At 37.5% G+C, this 24,720-nt stretch overlaps 1 long non-coding RNA gene across 1 annotated transcript in view; it reads left to right on the top strand.

Annotated features, from left to right (window-relative positions):
- Nucleotides 1–3,297: 3,297 nt before the first annotated feature.
- LOC123568775 (uncharacterized) overlaps nucleotides 3,298–24,720 on the top strand; it is a 92,510-nt gene continuing 71,087 nt past the window's right edge. The window contains exons 1-2 of the long non-coding RNA XR_010581241.2: nucleotides 3,298–3,385; nucleotides 15,440–15,522. This is a non-coding gene — a long non-coding RNA (uncharacterized lncRNA). The remainder of the gene's footprint in view (nucleotides 3,386–15,439; nucleotides 15,523–24,720) is intronic.

Genomic DNA, 24,720 nt, shown 5'->3' with positions numbered 1-24,720 from the left:
CATAGAGGAAGCAAGGAACAAGGAGAACAGGTATTTTCTGAGTAAGATTCTTATCCTACCTTCTCCATGTAATTTTTCACCTGCTTGGAAACTTCTTTGCCTGAGAGAACAGAATGTGGTGAATATGAAACAGGTTCTGGAGACATGGAGACTTGGATTTGCCCAGCTCTGTCATTTCCTAGCTATATACCCTTGAGTAGGTTAGTTTCCCATCATTATAATTGGGATAATCATCTCATTCTAGCTGTCAGAAGGACTAAATTCTTTTGTCATTGTTTTTGTTTACTCCTGGCCAACACCATACAATGGAAAATATTGGGGTTGCATTTTAGAGACATATGTAGCTAATTCAAGCCCCAAGGCTCTGGGACTCCAGTTCTTTCCGATCTTCCTCCATTCCTTCTGGAGAGCACTGAGAGGATAATTAAGAGCTTTTCAATTTAACCATTTCCTTGGGTATTTGTAAACAAAAGCTGACCTACTTGTTTGTCTCTGTAGTAACTCACATCATGGTTGGAGGCATATAGGCCTACCTTTGCCAATAAGAACTGTTTTCTGACCATTCTTCAGGCTACTTCTTTTACAGACTGTTCTAAAACTTTTCTCCTCTTTGGTCAGCAGGTCATTTTTGAGTCTCTCCTTTTTTCCTGAAGGGTGCTGGCCAATACCCCCTGAATTCATCTACCCTATACAATCATTGCCCCCCACATACTAAAAATTTTGGGGCTGCTGACTTTTCTCATGTGTCTACATACTTTCAGGTAACTGGGCTGTTCTCAACGTTTTTGAGAGAAGCTTACAGGACATTTTTGTTTCTGCTCAATTCCCTATCTTAGAGATCTTAGAACATGAATAGGCATCAGAGAATTTATGTAAATTTTTGTGTATACATACAAGTATTTGCATGTGCATTTTAAAAATTAGAAGTGACATATTGTTTACCAATTCTCCAGTTGTCGTTTGTCCTCTGAAACATTAAGAATCATTTTTAGTAGTCGGTTTCTGTATTCTATAGCAATCATGTAGGAATAGGTCTTTGAAGAGTGAGGGGCTGTTGATTCTCTTCCAGTGTGGGCTTGGGAAAGCACATCTTTATAGAACCTGACTTCTCTTAGTTTTCCTTTCCTTCCTTATCAATCTCTTTCTCTATTCCCTCAGAACAAATTCTCATCTCTATAGTGAGACCTCCGATGGGGTGCAGCAGTGCCTGGATGGCCCCTCATCCTCTTCACTCCTCTACCAAACACTTACTCCTCTCTCCTCACACACTTTAAAAATCACCTCCTTTGTAATTCTCCAGTGTAAAGCCCATGTCACTGTCTTCCATTGTGTCTCCAACATCTAGTACAGAGCCTACCACATGATAAACATTGATCACAAATGTTTATAGGTTGTCAGTAGTTATCCTCCTTCGATTTACAATTTCTGAATCTGTGATGCCATGTCTTCCCTCTCCTTCTTATTTTCACAGACTTTGTGCAGAGAAGAGGGTCTATTTTACCTTCCCTTCATCCCAGGCAGATGATGGCATGTTTTTAATCTCAGGGATGCCTTTAGAGGATGAAGTGAAACTACCTATATAGAGTGCTTAGCGTGATGCCTAGCACATAGTGGTGATAAATAACTAATGGCTAATATTAACAGTAGTAGTCTATAACTCATATCTGGTGAAGGTTAGTGCTCATAAGCCTGTTATATCTGGCAGTAGTACTATTCCTATGCTCTATTGTAGATAGAACTTTTGCCACCATGTTTAGCAGCAAGAGGGCAGGTAATGGCTCCTGGCTCAGGCCCTGAAATTCACAGACCTGCACACTGAAATGAAGCGAATCATTATCAGAGGATGGGACCTTCAGGCTCTTTGCTGTCTGGCTCAAGCAATGGGGAGGAGGCAGCAGCTGCTTCTGATGCTTCCAGTAATTATGATGGAAGATTATGCAATTCCATGTAGTATCCAGGACCCGAAGGGAACAATCTGGGCTAAGTCAGCATGTGCCTAATGAAATCGTTTAGCTTGGGCTACTGTCTTACCTACCACAAGCTGTGATCTACTGTGTGCTAACAAAGCAGCCCTGGGAGATGATGCTGCTTGGGAAAGGGAAATGCTTGGAAAAATTCACTCCTTTTATCCGGCCTTCAAATTTCTACTTTGATCCAAGTGGCTTGAAGGCTGGCTTGGAAAATAACTTGTTCCCCATGGCCAGAATGGGAGTTTCTATCTTTAAATGGAGGCACCTTACTTCCCCAACTTGCCTTCCCCAAATCAGGCGGCACTTTCTGCTGTGCCCGCTGGGGTCAGCACTTTGATGACTTCCTGTCGCTCTGCACTGCTTCTGGCAGCCACCCACAGAAAATGAGTCAGGTAGATTCACACATGGGTTTCAATTAGATGCTCAATTTATTAATATGCTGCTGTGTGGTTGTCGGTGATGTGAATCTTATACAGTATCTAAGCAACTGATCCTGAGTCTCAGAGCCTGTTTATATGTCTCCTGCAACGTGACACCCTGCCTCTTCCCTACAAACAGGAAGTGGGTTGAGGCAATATGTCGCTGGACAGCAGATGATGGCTCACGTAATTATTATAAGATTGCCTTTATTAACCTTTCCCTATATTTTACAAGAGGAGGAATGCTGGAAGTTTGTAGGAATATGACATGGAGGCATTTTGGATTTTGTGAGAGTACGCATGTCAGAATGAGAGGCGAGCACAGTCATTATGCCTAATGAGTCTAGCTACCTCCATTAAAGGCTCCTTCCTAGAATGTGTGTCTATTCGATGCATTTTGTGCATCCATTTGCTTTGGCTTTCTGGTCCATGCTATGTGGTATCCCTACACAGATGTCTTAGCAATATGGAATATCTCCTCACATACTTGATGAAGATAAGTACGGGAATCAACATTGACTGACTAATAACCCAAGTTTTTACCTGGATTTCTTTTTTCTTTCATTGCTACATGATTTGCATTGGCTGACATGGAGAGAACGGGGTTAAAGATGACTGATTTGCTTATTAATTTAATAGAATGATAGTCTAAAATAATAAAACAAACAAGCAAACAAAATTAACTAATTTCTCTTTCAAAGTAAATTGTCTGCTTGTTGGGCTGAATTTGATTAAATCATCTGGTTGTTCTGGCATCATGTAGACAGCACACCATAATCTTATGTGTCAAGCTAATGAACATTGAAATGAATCGATGAAACATCTGTTTCCAATGAAGGAAACACTAACGTGTCATGTAAATGGCAACTCCTACACAACACCAGATGATTTTTTTCTCTTGTCCTTAGCAGAGGCTGAGGAGTGGGATTATAGGAAGTCATCGTTACCTGTGATTTGACGAGACTCTCTTGCAAGTATCCTCCGTGGAGCCACACGGTAAGTTTGTTTAGCAATATCAACTGAACACCTAGAGTGTGCTCATAGCAGCATTTTTGCTTCGTGTAGGAGAAAAAAGGTTAAGAAATGACCTGGGCCAGGCTTGCCCTTCACATTTGTAGGACTCGGGGAAAGAGTGCAAATGTAAGTCTAGAAGACATAGGTATTTACTTATTTACATATTTATTTATTCTTTTGAGACAAAGTCTTGCTCCGTCACCCAGGCTCCAGTGCAATGGCACAATCTTGCTCACCACAACCTCCGCCTTCTGGGTTCAAATGATTCTGTTGCCTGAGTCTCCCAAGTAGCTGGGATTACAGGCATGTGCCACCATATCCAGCTAATTTTTGTATGTTTAGTAGAGTTGGGGTTTCACCATGTTAGCCAGGCAGGTCTTGAACTCCTGACCTCAAGTGACCTGCCTGCCTCGGTCTCTCAAAGTGCTGGAATTACTGGCATGAACCTCCGCACCCAACCTAGAGGACATAGGTCTTTAGAAGTTACAAATCATACCCACAAATGTTTACATAAAGTATACATAAAATATGATCCATCTTTGTTGACAAATATAACTTTATATTATCCTGGAATGCCAGACTCAAATTTAGCATTCTTGGTGAATCATAATTCTGTATTGAAACCTGGTGATGTAGGGAAAGCCATCTTTCAGCCCCCAGCTCCTAGCCCATGGCCTTCCATCTTTATCTTTCCATTTCCATCTCCTTTTCACACAAAAACAGATACCCAAGTCTGCGTATCCAAGCTCCACCAATATCACTTAAGCCACTGCCCCTGCCAGCCTTCGGCTATATACACTAATGGTGCAGCTGATTCTGGGGAGTTTCCCAGGATCCAGGGCCCTAGACCATTTGGGCCAGAAATTCTGAAGTCCTAGATAAACAAAACATGATCAAAAAGAGGGGCCACCAGCTTCTGGTGGTCAGGTCCTCTTGGAGCATAAAGTGGGACATGACTGGAAAACGGTCTTGCTTGTATCTGAGTGGTACTAAATTTTTCTCAACTATAACATTTCTTAATTTATATCTCTGCTTCAGCTTTTCTTCCCTCTGATTAGTTTACACTGAGTCCATTGATTGATTAGCTCTTAGCCAATTTGAACTTTACCCAGAATCTCTTGATTTTCTTATAACTCCAAGTTGACTACAGAATATGGCACTCCTCATACCCACATAAAATACTGCAAGACAGTGGTTTAAAGGCAGAGCTTAGACTTATGCCCTCCCATTTCCAGGCTTAGTTTACCTCTCAGAGGTTTAGTTAACCTCTCCAAATCTGTATAATGGGAGTACTAACCCTTAGTCCATAAAGAGAAAATGAAGATTAAATGAGAAAAAAATGTAACGCAGTGTCTAGTAAGTAGACACTTAGTGCTGTCAATAATGATTAATAGTAGTACTATTGATTATTCTTGTTATTCTTGTTAGTGGTTAAGAATGAGGACTATTCAGAAGTAGGACTGACTTAACTTGAATTATTCATTTTTGTGTTACCTTTACAGGCAATTTACTGAAGCTGTATGTACTTAATCTATAAATTGGAGTTAATAATTGATCTTATTTCATAAACTTGATGTTAAGATTAAATGAGCTAATATGTGAAAATTGCTTAGATATATGCACACAGTATATACTCAGTAGTAATTATTATACCACTCCCTTTCAACCTTTGAAGGTGATTTTGAGCTTTGGCTTTGGTGGGAGGAAACTGCAGCTCTTTTATAGATTAAGTCAGAAGACTTTAAGCATTTTTCCTACATGAGCCGCCCCCCTGCCCTTTTTTTTAAAAAAAATTTTTTAAATGGAATCTTGCAGTGGTCAGGCATGGTGGCTCATGCCTATAATCCCAGCACTTTGGGAGGCCACAGCGGGCAGATCACTTTAGCTCAGGAGTTCGAGGCCAGCCTGGCTGACATGGTGAAACCCTGTTTCTATGAAAAATAGAAAAACAGCTGGGCATGGTGGTGTGCGTCTGTGGCCTCAGCTACTCTGGAGACTGAAATAGGAGAATCGCATGAGCCTGGGGAACAGAGGTTGCAGTGAGCCGAGATGGCGCGTCTGCATTCCAACCTGGGTGACAGAGTGAGACTCCGTCTTAAAAAAAATCACATAAAAGAATTAAATAAATGGAATCTTGCTAAGTCAGAAACTTTTTTCTATACCTATGAAGAAAAACAGCTAAGTGTAGGAAAAAGACACAAAAACGGTGAGCATTTTTTTTTTTGAGACGGAGTCTGGAGTGCAGTGGCCGGATCTCAGCTCACTGCAAGCTCCGCCTCCCGGGTTCCCGCCATTCTCCTGCCTCAGCCTCCCGAGTAGCTGGGACTACAGGCACCCCGCCACGTCGCCCGGCTAGTTTTTTGTATTTTTTAGTAGAGACGGAGTTTCACCGTGTTAGCCAGGATGGTCTCAATCTCCTCACCTCGTGATCCGCCTGTCTCGGCCAACGGTGAGCATTTTATAAAGCTGGAGAAGTTATATAGCAGTTACATCTATTTTGAACTTGTTGTCTCTTCATTTTATTCAAACTTCTATCTGCTTTTATCAGAGAATCAGTTTATTTTTCCCTTTGGCATTCAGAAACATTTTATATGGATACAGAAGCGGTGTTGGAGAAGGGGTGTGTGTGTGCGTGTGTGTGTATGTGTGTGTGTGTGCATTCCTCTTCATTTCTATATCTGAAATTCTACATTTGGCTAAATTAGGACAATCTATGGGTTGTCCCTTATGAGAAAATTTGTTTTTTTACCATAGTAGTGGGAACAGTTAGAAATCAATTTGTGGCCGGGCGCGGTGGCTCAAGCCTGTAATCCCAGCACTTTGGGAGGCCGAGACGGGCGGATCACGAGGTCAGGAGATCGAGACCATCCTGGCTAACACGGTGAAACCCCGTCTCTACTAAAAAAATACAAAAAAACTAGGTGGGTGCCTGTAGTCCCAGCTACTCCGGAGGCTGAGGCAGCGTAAACCCGGGAGGCGGAGCTTGCAGTGAGCTGAGATCCGGCCACTGCACTCCAGCTCGGGCCACAGAGCGAGTCTCCGTCTCAAAAAAAAAAAAAAAAAAAAAAAGAAATCAATTTGTACAACATACCATACTCACTCAGTACGTCTTTGGAAGTGAGGGCAGGGCGTTTTGCTTGGTCTTAGGAGATTTGGTCTGAATTCACTGAAGGGAGTCCAGCTATTAATATATATCCCAGCCAGAGTGGGAAACATCCATTAAGCCTAGCCTTCTTTTTTTAAAACAGTAATCCAACAATCTAAGTCAAATGACAATGGACTGATTTGACACACCAGTGAAAGATTTTTTCCTTGACTTTTATTTTAAATTTCAAATGTTTTTTCTATATCTGGAGCCATGGAAGAACACATGAGTTAAATGAGTGAGTTGACCATAGAAAAATTTTTTAAAACTGAGATATAATTATGCTACTTATTTTTCAAAAGCACTCTTTGTTCGATTTCCTACTTTGCCAGCTAAATGTGAAATTCTTTAATTTTATTTAAATATAAGAACCATCTGGTAATTTTGAGGTGGATAAGCTAAGCCAGAAGAAAGCATGTCATGTTAAAATCATACAACTTGTTGATGATAGAAGGGAAGTGAAAATCAAGGTTAACTGATTGATGTTAATATCAATCAGTGTTTTATATATTTTGTGAAGCATTAAATTAATGTGAGATTTTTAGTGTATTAAGTAACTCAGAAATGAGTGATTCCTTATTAAATAAACACATAGAGTTAACACTTTGGATAGTAGCTTCCACCTATACCTTGGGGTTCAAGGATAGAAATAAATAATCAGACATGAAAGGTCTTACATGGACTTTATCCATATTTTCTAAGAATGACCATTTTGCACCATTTAAGGAAAGCCAACCTAAACCAGTAACTTCTGAACCTTAGAAACAATTTGGGGAGCTAATATATGTCTGGTCAGTGGAACTCTCCATTGTCTTTTTTTTTTTTTTTTTTTTTTTTTTTCTGAGACTGAGTTTTGCTCTTGATGCCCGGGCTAGAATGCAAGGGCACAATGTTGGCTTGCTGCAACCTCCACCTCCTGGGTTCAAGTGATTCTCCTGCCTCAACCTCCCATGTAGCTGGGATTACAGGCATGCACCACCATGTCCGTCTATTTTTTTGTATTTTCTGTAGAGACGAGGTTTTTCCATGTTGGTCAGGGTCTCAAACTCCTGACTGTAGGTGATCTGCCTGCCTTAGCCTCACAAAGTGCTGTGATTACAGACGTGAGCTACCGTGCCCGGCCTTCCATTTTCTTTTTAATTAAAAAATGATCTAATAACTGATGCATTAAATAACTAATTAACAGGTCTAGTTAACTATTTAAAAGATTTCTGGGGCTTAAAATTAATTTAAAAAATTCTGGTATATGTACAATCTTCTAATTGTCAGTGGAAAATGTCTCATTTTTAGGCAATGCTGAACTGTTTTTTAAACTGTGCTCATGATCCAGGTAACACATTGCCCAGAGGTGACCCTATAGTTTGGTATCTTTCTGATTTTCCTGAGCCTGAGGGTACTGAGGGAAATGCTGGGAAATGTCTAACCTCTTGAAAATAGTTTTGGGATTAGAGTAGTTAAAAAAGTAAAAAGGCGGGAGCAGTGCCAAAGAAGTAAAGATATTTCTCCATTGGAAGATGTGTGAGCATATCTGACAACATTCTGAAATAATTTTTTAATTAGCAGCACAGTAAGATATTAAACTACACTATAACCACGACATTCTTACATCAGTGATCCAAAACATCTGCTACTGGGGGGTCAGTGTGTGCAGTTTTGTTCTTTCTTTCTGTAATTCCAGTATATATACCGAGACAACTAAAAAAGAAAAAGGTGTAAAATAGTCTCCACTGTTTTGGATAACATGAAAAGAAAGCAGATGGGTTTTAATAATAGATTCTAAAAAGGATTAGGCATTTTGGACGATCAGAACAAAAAATAAATGGTAGAATTTAAATTATGGCCATACATGTCTTCAAATTGTTCAAGGGAAGAGCCGATCAAATTTGTCTCTAATTAATGATGTTCTGTGTGGTCACAATGTCTGGATCTGGATAACAAAACCATATAGAATCATGATAAAGAATCACAATTACGGAGACCTTAGAAATGACACCTCTTGGCACCTACTTGTTGCATAGAATCTTATGGATTCTCCTACCGATATTACCATACCTCCATTGCATTCTTCCAGGGAAAGGGGATTTATGAAAATTCAAGCCTCACAATTCCACTTGTGCTCAAACACTGGTTTTTGAATTTTTTTTTCTTGATCTGAGTATGATATCTCTGTAGCAACTCACCTTGTAAAATATGTAAGTATGGAGCCACTTTGGTAAGACGGTGTTCAGAGTCCTGCCAATTGAATATCTCTTTTGGAAATTCCTTTGGAATCTAGATTCCAGAGCAGTGATTTTCAATTGGGATGATGTTGTCCCCCAGGGTCCATTTAGCAATGTCTATAGGCATTTTTGGATTTCACAACTGGGTGCCACTGCATTAAGTGGATGAAATTCAGGGACACTGGCTCTATAATGAATATAATCCTAAAATGTACAGGAAATCTCCTATAACGAAGAATTATCCAGCTCAAAATGTTAATAGTGCCAAGGCCAAAAATTCCTGCTATAAGCAATAAAATACAAGTCTAAGCTCTTCTTTGCATGAGAGACCTTTTGATATGTGAAGACAGTTATAATCTCAGCTTCTTCTTGTTCAGGCTAAATATTTGTAATTATATTAAATACGGTAATTAGTTTGTAATTACATTTGTAATTACTTCAATTGTTGTTCTCAATGTGCAGCCAGCCTCCAGAGTCCCTCCTTGGGACATACTTTAATTTCTCAAAGTCCTGTTTGTAATTACGTGTTCAAACATGCAACATTTCCCATATGTGTTCTTACTGAGTTTAGCATAGTCGTGCTCAGAAAACACTTGCAAAAGGATAAATGGATCAATGAGGCAGTAAGTCAAAGAAAAGAAGTAGAATAAGAAAATGTAGAGCATTGACATTGCCTAATGAGGTCCTTTGTTTATGAAGATTAAAAAGAAAAATCAAAGACTTTATTTACGAGCATTGGTAGAAGTGACAGAGGAGCCATACAATACCTCAAAGCTCCAGTAGGGGGCGCCCAGTCACTAACTGAAAGACTGCACGGAAGTGTTAAGATTTAACTACAAATTTCTTGAAAACTTCCAGAGGGAAATGAAAATATTTTATCTTTTTGATTTGTTTTCATGTTTTATCTATGGAGGATGTACAGCAATTCCACTCTGATCTTTTAGTTTGAGAAGAAGGTCCAGAATGAGAATTGTGACTTAATTGTTCAACCTAAGCCCAGGCATGGTTTCTTTTTCATGGCTATTCCATTGGGAAACTCAAACCCATCCACTTTCATGGCGGCAGATACCATTTAATGAGAGTGCCCCTATTTAAAAGCAGTTTTTAGCCTTCTGAGAAGTAGGACATGCAAAGTTTAGATTTCAGAATGGAGCAGAAAGAGTTTGTGGGGTCGCTGGAGAGAAAAACTGTCCCCTTATTCATTGAATTCTGTCCTGTGTGAGATGGTCACCTATTTTAGGTGAATTCATGAACTTTCGGATGTCAGGGGGGATGTGTGCAGTGTGTGAGCCACCCTATTCCACTCCTCACTGTGCCTCCTTCAACATGGGCATCCCTTGTCAATCTTACTGATGTCATGGAGTTAGGTCAAAACATATAATTTCTTCAGATTCTAAGGATCATTTCCTGTCTTAAAGTGCAAAGTTTACTTTATATTCAGATTCATTCCGAGCGAATGGAGGAAGCAAGTAGGAAATTCCAGACACAGCAGGACCATGTCTCTCTTAAGGATAATCCCCAGGGGTGGGAGGCATGGCCGGTTTCAGTTCTTCCCTACAAACTTCCATTGCCAGGAATGATTTGCTTTGGAACCTTCTCTCCAGTCATTTTCTACCCATGTGTGATGCCTGTTCATCCCTTTCCTATCTGACCCCAGTAAGTTCCCAAGGCACTTCGCTGTTGTTCTGTCTTTGTCAATGACAAAAGTTTGTTTAATCTTGACCTCCATATATTGTTGCTTGTTATGTTCCTAATCAGAAGCAGGAAGCCAGTGTGACTGGGTTGCTCACTCCCCCCAAACCGGAAGTTCACACACGAATTTATTCAGCTTCTATGAATTCCGATTCTCCGGCAACAGAAGGGCCAAGCCTAGCAATTTTTTCTGAAGAAGTTTTGACATAGTGGGAAAAACATGGAATTTTGAATTAGAGACCTAAATTCCAGACACTGCTCTTCAACTTTGTGTTCAATAGGTACTTAATTTTCTCACCTCTACATGCTATATTTTTCAAATAAAGTAATAAATATACCTATATATTTTGAAGACCAGAAAAAAAAACCACAAAAAATCATTTGTTACATTGAAAATGGCATGCATATATTTATATGTTATGCTGCAAGTAGATTATGTTTAAGATATATCAGTTGAATACTAGTATGACACAATTGGAAATTAAAATTGTTACATCATTCTGAATACTTCTTAGGGAAATATCCTAGAAGTTAATTAGAAGGAGATGGGGTAGTGGAATGACCTCATATGGAGCTGTGATAAAATACAAGTGAGAACTAGAGTTAAAGGAGGTAGAATACCAGGGGAAATGTTACCCTAAAGAAGAGAACAGAGATAAAGAAAGATTGTTTTGCAGAAGAAAAGTCTCACCAAATAAACTCAAAAGAACCCGATATTAGGTATTAGCTTTATGTAGCAAGCTAGGGTTAACAATCTATTCAAAGATTACAAACTGATTATCTAGCTGAGAATAAAGCAAGATACAGAGAAATAAAGCTGAGTTTTGGAAACTCAGTTAATAAGTGACAGAGAGGAATAGATTCTTGGATTTGTCTCATTTCCACCACTCGACCTTAGGGAAATTGATTGTCCTCTTTAAATTTCAGTTTCCTAATGTATAAAGTGAGGTGATTGGTCCATGAGGTGATGTGTAATAATCTGACCCATTTGTACATAATTTTTTGAAACCTATATGACCTTTACTATTCAAAATTTCTCCTTTTTTGTCCATAGTTTTGTTTAAATTATTTACTTATGTTTAAAAGAAAACTATTTTCACTGCTCTTATATTACAATTTTACATAAAACATGCTACAGCTGTAGATCTTCAGGAATTGTTCATTTCTAGACTTGGAGATGTCCATGTCCAAATAACATTGTGATGTGGGTGGATTTCACCTCATCCTGGTTTGGAGTTTGGAAGAATCTCAAACTGATTCTTGTTAGTTCCAACCTCTAGGTGATGAGTGCTTTCTTTTTTACTCTGCTGTTTCAGGGCATTTAGGGTTTCTACATCTGTTTTAGAGACTTAAGCATAGAAGAAAGTATTATAAATATAGGGTAGTTTGCATGGGCCGAGCAATGTCTTACATCATTATTGGCCACCACGTCTGCTGGGTTATTGATGTGCAATGTGCAGGTAACTGTTGATGAGATGCTCTCACCCTGTGGCAAACAGAAGGAAAACTAATACTGTATCTCAGCCCAGGCTACTTGTGTCAGAGGCATTCAAACTAGAGCATATCCATCTTGAATACTGGTTGGGTAAAATAAGGCTGAGACCTAGTGGGCTGTGTTCGCAGGAGGTTAAGGCATTCTTAGTCACAAGATGAGATAGGAGGTTGGTACAAGATACAGGTCATAAAGACCTGTCTGGTAAAACAGCATGTGATAAAGAAGCCGGCCAAATACCACTAAAACCAAGATGGTGATGAAAGTGACCTCTGGACATCCTCACTGCTCATGATACACTAATTATAATGCATTAACACCAGTGCCATGAGAGTTCACAAATGTCATGACAACATCAGAAGTTACCCTGTGTGGTTGGAAAAGAGAGGGAACCCTCAGTTTCAGGAATTGCCCACCCCCTTTCCAAGAACTCGTGAATAATCCACATCTTGTTTAGCATTATAATCAAGAAGTAACAGTAACTGTAAGCAGTTGAGCAGCCCTTGCCATTGCTCTGCCTAAGGAGTAGCCGTTCTTTTGTTTCTTTACTTCTCCAGCAAACTCACTTTCACTTACTCTACTGATTTGTCTCAAATTCTTTCTTTCTTTCTTTTTTTTTTTTTTTAGACGGAGTCTTGCTCTGTCGCCCAGGCTGGAGTGGAGTGGCGCAATTGGCTCACTGCAAGCTCCGCCTCCTGGGTTCAGGCCATTCTCCTGCCTCAGCCTCCCTAGGAGTAGCTGGGACTACAGGCGCCCCCCACCACGCCCAGCTAATTTTTTTGTATTTTAAGTAGAGATGAGCTGTCACCTTGTTAGCCAGGATGGTCTCGACCTCGTGATCCGCCCACCTCTGCCTCCCAAAGTGCTGGGATTACAGGCGTGAGCCACTGCGCCTGGCTCAAATTCTTTCTTGTGTGAGATCCAAGAACCCTCTCTTGGGGTCTGGATTGGGACTCCTTTCCAGTAACACTTGGGCACTCATTTAAATGACAAAGGGAGTCTGGGGGGGTTACCTGGGTTTCCTGATGGCTCAGGCAGAAATGGGAGGTCCTACATTTTGCCCCTTCATGCGTTCCATCTCCTGGTTCTCCTTGTCCTCCTCAAGTGTCCCTTTTTAGCTCTACCCTCCTGGATAGAGCAACCTTAATTTTCTGTTTTGGGTTAAGTTATTTAGCTGTTCGTCTGCATTTCTCCTAATTTCTTTCTTGTGAATGAATTTTATGTTCTGCTTCTTTAGGCCTTTCCTCTGTGACACAAAATCTTTTCTCACTTATTTTTTTTTTGAAAACTTCTTTAACATTTCAGTTCTCACTTAAACACTTTGGCTTTCAAGAGTACTGTCTTTGAAACAAGCTTCAAGTGACTATTTTGGAAGTCAAATACAGAATAGTGATGCTTTCTTTCTCTATGCTTTCCACCTCTAACAACCCTAATTCTTCCGCAGGCAATGGATGTCTCTGCTGAATAGCAGGTAGTACAAAAAAAGGCAAAGCACAGAGACAGATTTTAAAGCATTTTCTCACAACAGAACTACAAGGCTACTCATACAGATACACAATTCACTGATTCTGACAGGTAGACTTTTTTATTTTCTTTCTTAGTATATATATTTAAGGTATATAACATGCTGTTTTGATATATATTAAACAGTGAAAGGATTACTTCAGTTAAGCAAATTAACTTACCCATCACCTTTCATAGTTATCACGCTTGTGTGTATGGTAAGAACACCTAAAATTGTAACTGCTCAATGCGTTCTTCTTGCCTGCTGCCCACATAAAGCCAATTTATCAAGACTGAGGAATTGCAACAGAGAAAGGGTTTAATACATACAGAGCTGACTAAATGAGAGACTGGAATTTTACTATTCCTCTAACCAGCTTCCCAGAAAATTTAGAGGCTAGGATTTTTCAAAGATAGTTTGGCAAACAGTGGGTAAGGTATGGGTGCTGCTGATTTTTGGGGATGCAATTTATAGGGGAGTGGAAAAGTGCTCTGATTTCGCTTCTGATTAGTTCCAATCTCTAGGTGCTGAGTGCTTTCTTTCTTACACTGTTCCTTCAGGGAATTTAGAGTTCCTCCATCTGTTTTAGAGACTTAAGCATGGGAGAGGGCATTATAAATATAGGATAGTTTGCATGGGTCGAGCAAGAGTTACAAGTGGAGAATTACAGGACTGGTTAGGTCCAGAGATGAGGGTCTGAGTGGGGCCGTCCTGTCCTTAGAAATGAGAAAGCCTGAAAGGCATCTCAAAAGGGCAATATTAGGTTCTGTAGTAGTGATGTTAATTACAGGAGTGATTGGGGAGGTTGCAAATCTTGTGACCTCTAGAATAATGGCTGGTAATCCATTAACTAGGCCTACATCTTGGTAGAATTCAGGCCCAGTCTCCTCCTAACCTGGTGGCCTTTCATTAGTTTTACAAAGAAGATTTAGTTTTTGTGAAGGGCTGTTACCATTTAACTTATAAACTAAATTTCACCCAAAGTTAGCTTGGCCCATGCCCAGGAATGAGCAAGGGAAGTTTGGAGGTTAAAGACCAAATGAAGTTGGTTAGATGAGGTCTCTTTCACTGTCCTAATATTCTCACTGTTAGAATTTTTACATAGATGGTTTCAAAATCTACTCTCTTAGCAAATTCTCAGTATACATGCTACATCATTAACTATAGTCCTCATGGGTACGTAGCATAGCTAGAGTTACTTACCTTACATAGCTGCAAGTTTGTACCCTTTGACCTACTTATTTCTCTTCATTTCCTCTCCTCTGTTCCTGCTTATCACTATTCTACCGTTTCTATCTACTTGACTTTTTTTGTTTGGTAGGTTTCACACATAAGGGAGGTATATATAAGTGAGGTGTTTGTGTATGTATATATACATACATACACATATATATATATACAACCCACAATTTCTTTATCTGTTCATCTATCCATGGACACTTAGGTTGTTTCTATGTCTTAGCTATTGTGACTAATGCTGCAATGAACATGGGAGTGCAGAGATTTCTAAGAGGTGTTAATTGTCTTTCAATACATACTGAGTGGTAGATTGCTGGGTCTTACGGTAGTACTATTTTGAATTTTTTCAGGAACCCCTATGGTGTTTCCCAGAGTGACTGCATTAATATACCTTCCTACCAACTGTACATAAAGGTCCTTCTCCACACCCTTGACAACATTTGTCGTCTTTTGTCTTTTTGATAATAGCCATCCTAACATGTATGAGGTGATGTCTTATTGTGGTTTTGATTTGCCTTTCCCCAGTGATTAGTGATGTTAAGCACCTTTCACAAACCTGTTGGCCATTTGTATGTCCTCTTTAGGAAAATGTCTATTTAGGTCCTTTGAGTATTTTTTAATTGGGTTATTCAGCTTTTTAGCTGTTGAGTTGTGTGAGTTTCTTATAGATGTTGGATATTGACCCTTTATTAGATATGTGGCTTGCAAATATGACAGTTAACTTATTTTTTAACTCCTTTTTTAGAGATGGGATTGTCCAGGCTTATCTTGAACTCCTAGGCTCAAGCAGTCCTCCTGCCTCAGCCTCCAGAATAGCTGAGCCTGTAGGTATGTACCGTTTCACCTGCATCAGGTAATTTTTAAGGTCTTATTGTATGTCAAGCATGTGAAAAGCTTGTAAGTTAATGAGACATGGAACTTCCCCTCAAGGGGCTACATACTGATAATTGAATCCAAGAATCTTAGGGAAATTGCTGTTTTTATCCTTCTCCGGACAGGAATCCTATCTTTGAAAATAGTCCTGTTGTACTTGTATACCTGTACTGATGGAAGAATGTTTGTAGAAAGCTGACTCTGAAGCAAATAAGAGTCATATTTAAATGACCTGGGATTTCCTTTTACTGAAATGGACCCTATAGTAAATCTTAGAAATATAAATAATTAACCACTAACTTGTTTTATAAATGAATACTTTTTCATACACTGGCTTTACTTGAAGCAAATATATTTGTATATCTGGATATACATACACACGCAAATATATGTATTTTTGCAAAATATGTATGTTATATATGGAATCACATTTTATTGTAGTTTTTCCTTAGAAAAAGTTGTGCTATAATTATTCCTATTAGGAATAAATATTAAGTTCATATATTCATTTCAAAATTAATTCAGTCACTGCATTACTTCTCCTTACAGTGATGGCAAAATATCTCAATAAAGATATATATTAGCCATGTTCACAAGACAGGGATGCTGTCTCTCACCACTCCTATTCAACATAGTGTTAGAAGTTCTGTCTAGGGCAATCAGGCAAGAGAAAGAAATAAAGGGTATTCAGTTAGGAAAAGAAGAAGTCAAATTGTCCCTCTTTGCAGATGACATGATTGTATATTTAGAAAACCTCATTGTCTCAGACAAAAATCTCCTTAAGCTGATAAGCAACTTCAGCAAAGTCTCACGATACAAAATCAATGTGCAAAAATCACAAGCATTCTTATACACCAGTAACAGACAGAGAGCCAAATCGTGAATGAACTCCCATTCACAATAGCTTCAAAGAGAATAAATTACCTAGAAATCCAACTTACAAGGGTTGTAAAGGACCTCTTCAAGGAGAACTACAAACCACTGCTCAGTGAAATAAAAGAGGACACAAACAAATGGAGGAACATACCATGCTCATGGATAGGAAGAATCAATATTGTGAAAATGGCCATACTGCCCAAGGTAATTTATAGATTCAATGCCATCCCCATTAAGCTACCAATGACTTTCTTCACAGAATTGGAAAAAAAACTGCTTTAAAGTTCATATGGAACCAAAAAAGACCCCACATTGCCAAGACAATCCTAAGCCAAAAGAACAAAGCTGGAGGCATCACGCTACCTGACTTCAAACTATACTACAAGGCTACAGTAACCAAAACAGCATGGTACTGGTACCAAAACAGAGATATAGACCAATGGAACAGAACAGAGCCCTCAGAAATAATACCACTACACAGCCATCTGATCTTTGACAAACCTGAGAAAAACAAGAAATGGGGAAAGGATTCCCTATTTAATAAATGGTGCTGGGAAAATTGGCTAGCCATAAGCAGAAAGCTGAAACTGGATCCTTTCCTTACTCCTTATACGAAAATTAATTCAAGATGGATTAGAGACTTAAATGTTAGACCTAAAACCATAAAAACCCTAGAAGAAAACCTAGGGAATACTATTCAGGACATAGGCATGGGCAAGGACTTCATGTCTAAAACACCAAAAGCAATGGCAACAAAAGCCAAAATTGACAAATGGGATCTAATTAAACTAAAGAGCTTCTGCACAGCAAAAGAAACTACCACTAGAGTGAACAGGCAACCTACAGAATGGGAGAAAATTTTTGCAATCTGCTCATCTGACAAAGGGCTAATATCCAGAACCTATAAAGAACTCAATCAAATTTACAAGAAAAAAACAAACAACCCCATCAAAAAGTGGGCAAAGGATATGAACAGACAGTTCTCAAAAGAAGACATTCATACAGCCAACAGACACATGAAAAAATGCTCATCATCACTGGCCATCAGAGAAATGCAAATCTAAACCACAATGAGATACCATCTCACACCAGTTAGAATGGCAATCATTAAAAAATCAGGAAACAACAGGTGCTGGAGAGATAGGAACACTTTTACACTGTTGGTGGGATTGTAAACTAGTTCAACCATTGTGGAAAACAGTGTGGCGATTCCTCAAGGATCTAGAACTAGAAATACCATTTGACCCAGCCATCTATTACTGGGGATATACCCAAAGGATTATAAGTCATGCTGCTATAAAGATACACGCACACGTATGTTTATTGCAGCACTATTCACAATAGCAAAGACTTGGAATCAACCCAAATGTCCATCAGTGACAGAGTGGATTAAGAAAATGTGGCACATATACACCATGGAATACTATGCAGCCATAAAAAAGGATGAGTTTGTGTCCTTTGTAGGGACATGGATGTAGCTGGAAACCATCATTCTCAGCAAACTATCGCAAGAACGGAAAACCAAATAGCACATGTTCTCACTCATAGGTGGGAATTGAACAATGAGATCACTTGGACACGGGAAGGGGAACATCACACACTGGGTCCTATTGTGGGGAGTGGGAGGGATAGCATTAGGAGATATACTTAATGTAAATGACGAGTTAATGGGTGCAGCACACCAACATGGCACATGTATACATATATAACAAACCTGCACATTGTGCACATGTACCCTAGAACTTCAAGTATAATAAAAAAAAGAACATCTATATTAGCCATGTAATCTTTGAAATTTTATAAAAAATAAATTTATCCAAATTGATTTCTAGTTTCATTTCAAGATCTCATTGCCTGCATGAATTCTATATATTTATATTATAGTATTGCTAAAACAATTGAACCATGAAATTGGACGTAGTTCCAGAATATAGTCTCAGTTTAATTCTCAGATAATTTAATCATTTTACAGATTCAGGAATTTCTGAGGTACTGTTAGATGAATGCATATTTATAATTGCATGTAGAAATAAGAATTATGCAAAAATATGACTATTAAAATATTTAAATCTGTAACTTGCACTGTGAATCATTATCATGAATCTAATAATGCTCATTTCAATGTTAGAAATTAAGAGAATACTATAGATACACAAAACATTTATTTATTGAATAAATATTTGTTAAATTCTAATGCGGCACGATGGATTATAATAGACAGTGAGGGTACAGTGGTGAGTTAGAGTTTCTGTCTTTTAAAGACAGTGTCAATGATGAAGGAATAAAAAAGAATGGACATTATTCTTAACCTCAATAAACATTTATTGACCATATATTATATTTGAGAGATATAACAAATTAATATTTTTGTGACATTATCTGTTTTAAGTTTTGACTTCTTTGTTTCCAGTTCAGTTTCTTATAGCCACCAAACTGCAAGTGACTAATTCCTGATGCATATTTCTTGGCTCATTCAAACTTAAAATGTGAGCTTAGGTGTGATTTTGCAAACTATTTTTTTTTCTTTTCCGGACTGACAGTCTTTAAGATTCTTATATGTAATGCAGTAATTGACATATTTTGGTTTTTATGTTAATATTTAATATTTGTTTTCAATTTGTCTCACAGGTTTTATGGTTTTTTTTACATACTTATCTTCTTGTGGATTAATCAGATATTTTTAATTTCATATTTTCTTTTTATTAATGTATTAGTTATAAATTATTTTACTCATTTTATTGCCTTTATTATAACTTGAATATTGACATATTATAGTCAGATGTAAGTCAGTACTCTTTCCTTTTCCCAGTCAGTGGTGGAAACTTAATTCAGTTTAATTGTATTTTCCATCATGCATTTTCATGTTAACTATAATTGAATTTTAAGTAATTGCTATGTACTAAGTCACATCTCCCTCACACCATACTTAGTATAAGTGATTAATCCCAGGCACAAAATATAATATTTATTCCTGGTAAACTTCATGTTTTTGGAGCTTTCATAATGTGGATTCTACATAGGTTCTTTACTATTCCCATAGATGTTAATGGTTGATAAGATTTGGATGTTGATAAAATCTCATCTTGAATTGTAGTTCCCATACTCCCCACATGTTGTGGGAAGGACTTAGTGGAAGGTCATTTAATCATGGGGCCAGTTACCCTCATGCTGTTCATGTGATAGCAATTGAGTTCTCACAAGATCTGATGGTTTTTAAGGTGTTTTCCCTTATTTTGCTGGGCACTGCTCTCTCCTGACACCATGTGAAGAAGAACGTGTGTCCACCGTCCACCGTGATTGTAAGTTTCCTGAGGCCTTCCCAGCCATGCTGAACTGTGAGTCAATTAAATGTCTTTCCTTTATAAGTTACTCAGTCTCGGGTATGTCTTTATTAGCAGCATGAGAATGGACTAATATAATAGTGCAATAGTGGCATCATACTTTTAGAATGTCTATTAGCACTGTTGTTCTAAACATCTCTCCATTGCCTGTGCTTGAGCAAATCTAACTTCAAACAGGTGACCAGATGTATTGCTTTTAGTTTTAAGAAAAACCAACTTGGAAGAGGAAAAATTATTAAAATAACTTTATCAGTCTAACAGGAGTAATTGTCTTTTTCTCCATACACTCATCACAGAAGCTTGGAACTGGCCAAAATACTATGATGAGTAGGGTTTTAACTTTACCTTTACAAGTAGATTAATTGCACTTCATGACAAAGGTATTTCTTTGTAAAAATTATTTATTTAGAAAGACAAATGATGTTCATTAATTTATTGCCTTTTCCAATACATTTTGTCACTTTTTGAGAAGTAAAAATAATGATACTTGTGAAGATGTTTGTTTCTTTAGGGTATAGTTGTAGTGTCAGTCATCCATTGCCTCGATAATGCTGTGTAACTAATCACCCCAAAGTTCTGTGGCTTAAAACAACCCACTGTTTTGCTTACAAATCTGAGTCTGCAAGTTGACAATATAGGTTACAATTAGTCTGGCAGTTCTTTGAGTCTGGTGTGTGCTCACTACCAGGGCGTCATCTGTCTTTGGGCTCATCTGGGATAGCCTTAGCTGGGATTACTGGAACTATTCAGCTCTACTCCAGCAAGTTAGCTGAAACATATATTTGTGGCAATCACAGTCAAGCAACAGAGCAAATCAAGATATACAAATACTTTATGAAGCCATTTTTTTTCACATTTGCTTGTTGACATAACTGAATCAGTCAAGGAGTGGGGCAGAATATTCAGTTAGAACAGGAGAACACTGAAAAGATACAGTGAAGTGTGTGATGACATGAATGGGTGAAAAATGGGAACTCTTAATTTACTATAGTTGCCAACTGATAAGTGCTATAGTTAAGAAAATAACAAGTTTTGGGTAACAAACTATATGTTTTTTTCATTCTTGGGAAGAATACAATATAGAAAATTATCAAGAGCTAAATGTTTTGATTTCCAAAGTGGTCAGTTTTGAGAGGAATATGGTATGACTGAGAATGGTTTGATTGAAATGCTTTACTTTTTTTAAAATTAGAGTTACAGACTATTCATGCTTATTAATTTTCCTTTATTCTAAATATTGTGATGTTTGTTTTGAATTAAAAACCAGTCTTGATTAGGTAAGGGAATAAGTACATGATAATCAGCTTAGGTACTGCATCCCATAAATATATTTGGTTCATGTATTTTACTACGGGGCATAGGCAGTTTATGTTTAATTATTTATAGCAAGACTTTATAATATTCTAAGTGTCTGGCCATATATTTGGAAGAAGGAACAGCATCTTTCTTTGGATTTAAATCAAAGACTTCCTGTGACATTACTGGTTTTGTGAAAATGTCATGAAAACTACTGATTTTACTTTCTGAATTTTAGGGGAGAATGTAGTACATAAGAACAAATTCTGATTATCATTTATATTCCTAGAAAAATGAGAGTTAGTTACAGGTGTTCTCAGTTCATTCATCCTACTATTCTTTGAGGTATCCATAAGAACATAAAAATTGCTATAGTTAGCCCATTTTGTGAATAATATACATATATATGTATCAAAAAAAAAAACCTTGAGGTAGGTGAACCAAAATCTTAAGGGTACTTATGTTTGGAAAGTATGATCAGGGATAATTTTAACTTTCTTTTAGTGATATTTTTCAAACCTTCAAACCTTGTATAAATAAACTTCTATTACACTTTATTTGATCAATTTTAAAAAGTGAGGCTAGTCACGTTCAATTCAATCCAATACTCCTAAATTTCATGATTGGCCCAGTGTCATGTGGCATTAACTTCCAAGTTTAGGGTCACTGTTGAATAATTCCTTCTACATAAACATATATTCATTTAGCTTATTAAGTATTTTGTCTATCAAATTATCTACATTTCTGTTGGCCATTCTATCTCCCTCATATATATACTTTGTGCCCTAGCAGAACAGAATTATTTTTCTCTTAATTTCTGTTTCTCCCTTGTCTCTTTGGGGCTTTTCTTAGGCTCACTTATCTTTCAGATCTCAGCATAAATGTTGCTTATCCAAGGAAACCTTTTCTGACTTCCTAGACTCCTTGCCCCCTCTAGAACTCATCAACACTATAATTAAATATTAAATAATTATTTATATAATAAATAACTATTTATATTAGTTTATTTCACCATCTAGATTGTAAAATACCCAATGTCAGAGGCCCAGTTAATTTTATTTCCTACTGCATTCCTTGGTCAATAGTTCAGTGACTCAAAGAAGTCTTCTGAGTAAATGGATCAGTGGTAGAAAGATGGATAGAAAGATGGCTGGCTGGATAGAAGAATGAATGAAATCTCCTCTGACTTGTGAACTTAGCCAACTACCCTCAATCTTGGGTGCTCCCTCTTCTGTTTTCACAGGTAGACCTGGATGGATGCCCCTTTGTTTAGACTTGCTTTGCATCTTTATTCATTTGTTCAATAATTATATCTTGAACACCTAGTAAGTGTCAAGCATTGTATTAGTAGCTGTGTATTCAATGGTGAAGATGTATAAGGTTTCTGTTCTTAAGGGGCTTATGTTCTGGTAGCGATGATAAAAAAAAAATGGGTCAGTAAGATAATGTCAGATAATAATAAATGCTAAGGAAAAACTTACGTGAATGTGGATGTGCAAATATCTCTTCAAGATCTTGATTTCAGTTCCTTAGAATAAATACCCAGAAGTAGAATTGCCAAATCAGATTGTAGTTCTATTTTTAACTTTTTGAAGAATCAACATATTATTTTCTATAGTGGCTGTTCATTGCAGCATTATTCACAATAGCTAAGAGGTGAAAACAATCTAAGTGTCCATTGATGACTGAATAAAGCAAATGTGTACATATGTATATACAATAAAATATTATTCAACCTTAAAAAAGAAGGACATCTGTTGCTTTGTGAAAACATGGATAAACCTTAAGGACATTAAGTGAAATAAGCCAGTTACAGAAAGGCAAATACTATATGATTTCACTTATATATCTTAAGCCATCAAAATCATAAGAGTAGAAGGTATAATGGTGGTTGCCAGGGGCTGAGGGAAAGGGCCAGGGAAAGAGGGAAATAGGAAGTGGCTATACAATGGGTATAAAGTTTTAGCTATGCAAGATAAAATAGTTCTAGTGATCTGCCATACCACAATGTACATATAGTTAACAACACTGTACTATACATTTAACATTTTTTTCTCAGGTGTATTTCATGTTATTATTTTTTAACAAATGCACAAGAAAGGGTAATATGAGAGTGACTAGGTGGGTGACACTGATGTGTCTTCTTTAGAATGGTGGTCAGAAAAAGCTTCTTTGAAGAGAGGACAATAAACTGACACTGGAATGCGAAGACACAAGCATGAATAGGTTGGAATTTTCTAGACCAGATCTGTCATTAAAATCAAATACGAAACACTACGTAATTTTAAACTTTTTAGTCATTACACTAAAAAAAAGGTAAAATTAATTTTAATAATGTATTTTATAGAACCCAGTATTTATAAAATGTTATTTATTCATGTAATAATATTAGCACATTATTAGCAGTCTCTTTTACATGATTTTTTTTGTGCAAAATCTTTAAAATCTAATGAATATTTTACACTTAGAGCACATTTAAATTCAGGGAAACTGCATTTCAAGGACTCAATAGCCACATTATTAATCACTACTATATTGACAGTACAACTATAAACAGAGAAGACAGCAGAGGTAAACAGCCTACCTAGGGATAAATTTGGAAAGCTGAGAAAATGAAAATGGTCTAGAGTTGGCTGACAGAAGGGAAGATTGGTAGGAACAGACTTGGAAAGAGAGGGACAAGGACAACTTTTTATATCTTTCTTGCAACACACTTCCCAAATTATTGTAAACACCTTCTTGAGTTTATCTCTTTATCTCAATAGTTTAGAATAAAAAGTAGGTTACATATATTCCATGAATAAATTGATAAAATACGTGAACAAATATAGAGGAAAGTGCTTGTTCAGCAAAAGAATTTTTTTTTCACTTGTGTTTACCTTCCTAAATGCCTTCGGACCTTAGACTCTGGTACAAGCGTAGGTTCCCTTCAACATATCTATTCATGGTTGTTTTTGCAAACTCCTTCTGAATGTGTATCATCATTGTTAAAGAAATAATTGCCAGTTTGGAGTAAATATTTATTGAATGGACTTGAATAATTATCCTGTGAGGTATGTTTCTGAATTATTGCCCATGTTGCATGCAATGTTTTTTGAAATAATTGGTAGCTGGTACAATGGCTCATTGAAATAACTGCCTGTTTAGTGCAGTATTTTCACCCAGCAATTGTTTATGTTTTTGCAGAGTTTTCATTTGCTCTGAATCTTCTTTAGTATAATATTTCATTAAAGATTTTCTCTTCTGCATAATGGGAAGATGAGCTGCTGGAGCTTTTAACTACTGGGCACAGCTGCATCACTAATTAAGTAATGGGAACGAAAAGAATTATATTAAACACACAAGTTACTCTTTGTTTTATTGAATGGCAAATATAGGCTCGATGTTATTAATACCGCTAAGTGTTGTTAAGTAAATATCCATTCCTAGTATTAGTAGAGAAATAAGAGAAGCATAGACTCCATTTTTCTACTGTGTTGCAGGTTAAATTTTCTGCACGCACAGTGCTTGGGGTGCAAGATGTTTATTTGGGATCAATATCTGTGAAAGAAAGGGGAAGAAGACAGGGGTGGGAAGAAGAAGGAGATGAACTATGATGCAGACCAATTGTAGCTCAGCCACCCTGGCAGGGATCCCTTGG

Source organism: Macaca fascicularis, chromosome 14 (genome assembly GCF_037993035.2).
Source record: "Macaca fascicularis isolate 582-1 chromosome 14, T2T-MFA8v1.1".
NCBI classification, from domain to species: domain Eukaryota; kingdom Metazoa; phylum Chordata; class Mammalia; order Primates; family Cercopithecidae; genus Macaca; species Macaca fascicularis.
The sequence above is the reverse complement of the archived record's forward strand: the minus strand, read 5'-3'. Positions and strand labels throughout refer to the sequence as shown.